Source organism: Drosophila ananassae, chromosome XL, assembly GCF_017639315.1.
Source record: "Drosophila ananassae strain 14024-0371.13 chromosome XL, ASM1763931v2, whole genome shotgun sequence".
NCBI classification, from domain to species: domain Eukaryota; kingdom Metazoa; phylum Arthropoda; class Insecta; order Diptera; family Drosophilidae; genus Drosophila; species Drosophila ananassae.
The window spans coordinates 4,987,954-4,990,162 of NC_057931.1; the positions used below are offsets into that span (position 1 = coordinate 4,987,954).

General features: G+C 35.0%; 1 long non-coding RNA gene across 1 annotated transcript; it reads right to left on the minus strand.

Moving 5' to 3' along the window:
- Positions 1-339: 339 nt before the first annotated feature.
- Positions 340-677, minus strand: LOC123257498. The gene is made up of 2 exons (XR_006507574.1): positions 580-677; positions 340-516 (listed from the first exon to the last, which is right to left on the minus strand). It is a non-coding gene; the product is annotated as an uncharacterized LOC123257498 (long non-coding RNA).
- Positions 678-2,209: the final 1,532 nt, after the last annotated feature.

Below are 2,209 nucleotides of genomic sequence, written 5' to 3' on the forward strand. Positions count from 1 at the left end.
CAGTTGGCTGCCGTTAAGGACTTCTACAGGACACCCATCATTTGTCTTTGTCTATTTTCAGGTTCGACGTGCTTGGGCCTTTTGCCTTCTGCCCATAAAATCCCAGCAAATTACCTTAAAGAAAAGTTTTCGGCGCAACAACAACTTTGTGTCGGATCCAAAGCTATATAGCTTTCTGAATAAAAAGTAAGGATGTTTTGGAGAGCGAGCTCTGGCTCGCGGTGGCACGCAGCTTTCAAATCACTGTGACATTTAATGGCGGCACGCAACCCAGCAAACTCATAGATACACCCACACCCACACCCACACACTCCCACTCCAGATACAAATACAAATACATACAGATAGCTGTGGCAGCTGCGTTTAATGTCTACTGCCACCGGGATGGGAATGGGGGACGAACAACTTTTTCGGTCTGCCGGCGAAACAATTCAATTAATTATTGTCAAATTAAATGTAAAATATCAAAAGTTTCACACGATGCTGGGCAATAATTTTATTAAATAGATCGTCTGTCTGTTTAAGAAAAGAAAAAAAAAAAAAGGGAAAATAAAAACGGAAGGCACTGCCAGAGCTCACCTGAAGCCTCCGGAAGCGGAAGCAGCGGAGGAAGTCGTTGACATGTCGTCACTGTCACTGTAGCAGGAAGCAGGACATTGTTGTTGTTACTTCTCTTGTTGATCATGTTGTTGTTGTTATTGTTGTTATTGTTATTGTTGTTGTTGTTATTGTTGTTGTTGTGGCAGCGCATTCATCACCGCTTGAAAGTGCCCTGTCAGGTATCACAGCCAAAAGCAACAACAAAAACAACAACAACAGGTGCCGCAGGATGTCGCCATGTTGCAGGGACACTTGAAAAATTTTACAGATAATTCAAGAGATTTTAATATTTATTATTTTTTATTTAGAAAGTAATTCATTTTCTTGAGATTTCTTTTTCAAAAGTATTCTTTTTTGGACATATGTATGTGTGTTAAAATAGTTGCTAAAAAATAGTTAAAAGTTAGATTTAACTTAAATTGAACCAAGACTTTGTTTAAAATTGATAATATTCAAAGATTATTTTATTTAACAGACAGGTAAACATTTAAATATAATTGTTTATAAATAAAAAGCTATTTAATCTTCTAAAAGAACTAACAAAATGTATTTCCTTTCTTCTTTCTTTAAATACATTATTTTAAAAGTAATTTAATTACTTTAGCTATTTAATTTTTAAATTCCTTACATGATATAAATTATAATATAAATTGTAATATAGTTAAGGGTAGATTTTAAAGATTGTTAAGTTAAAAAATATAAAATAGAATGGGAAGGAAGGGCTCAATGTTAGGATTTATGAAGTGAATTATGATAATATATATATTAACAATTTAATATATATACCCTAAAATATCTAAATACTTAAAAATTTTATTAAAAAAGAGTTAACAGGAAAGAGTAAAGAGTAAAAGATATATTTATTTACTGAAAATGTTTTATAAATATTTGAATAAACTTTTAAAGCCACAAATTTTCACTTTCCAAGCACCCAAATATTAAACAATCTCTTATAATCTTATTATGATATACACCAGCAAATAAATTATTTAAAATTCCAGCCAAAGGCACTTAATAATTCACTTAAATTAGCAATTTGAATGGTAAACCGAAAGCCATCAGGCCATCAGCCATCAGAGCTATTCGGAGTATTGAAATTTTAAAGAAATTCCATGGATTTTAATTAGTAATTAAAGTTTGAATTCATTTTGAAGAGAGAAGGACTACTTAATTGAGAATTGCGATGAATTGGGCGAATTTTGGGGCGAAAAGTTTTGCGTAGCTCATTACCAGATAATTACATTAGCCAAAAATTTTGTTGTACTTTGATAATTGTGGCCCCTAATTGACGGCAGTAGTGCTTCAAAACTAATGCCAACAATTTCCTGAGTGTGCTATTGGCTTGATTGCTCGGCTTGGATGCGGCCAGGAGTCATAACATCGATCTAATCCCTCACTTAGGCTCTATTAGCGCTAATAACTTGATGTAGTTAGACACGTGTGGCAGGTTTGGATGAGAAGCAGGGTGTCAGAGTGGGGGGCAGGATGTGGCAAGTTGCATTTGCATGCCACTGCCACTGCCACTGGCATTCACAAAAGGAGGAGTGGTGTGGAGTCGAGTGTGAGATACGATGCAGAGGCCATATGGCCCACGGCTTTTGTCCACTGC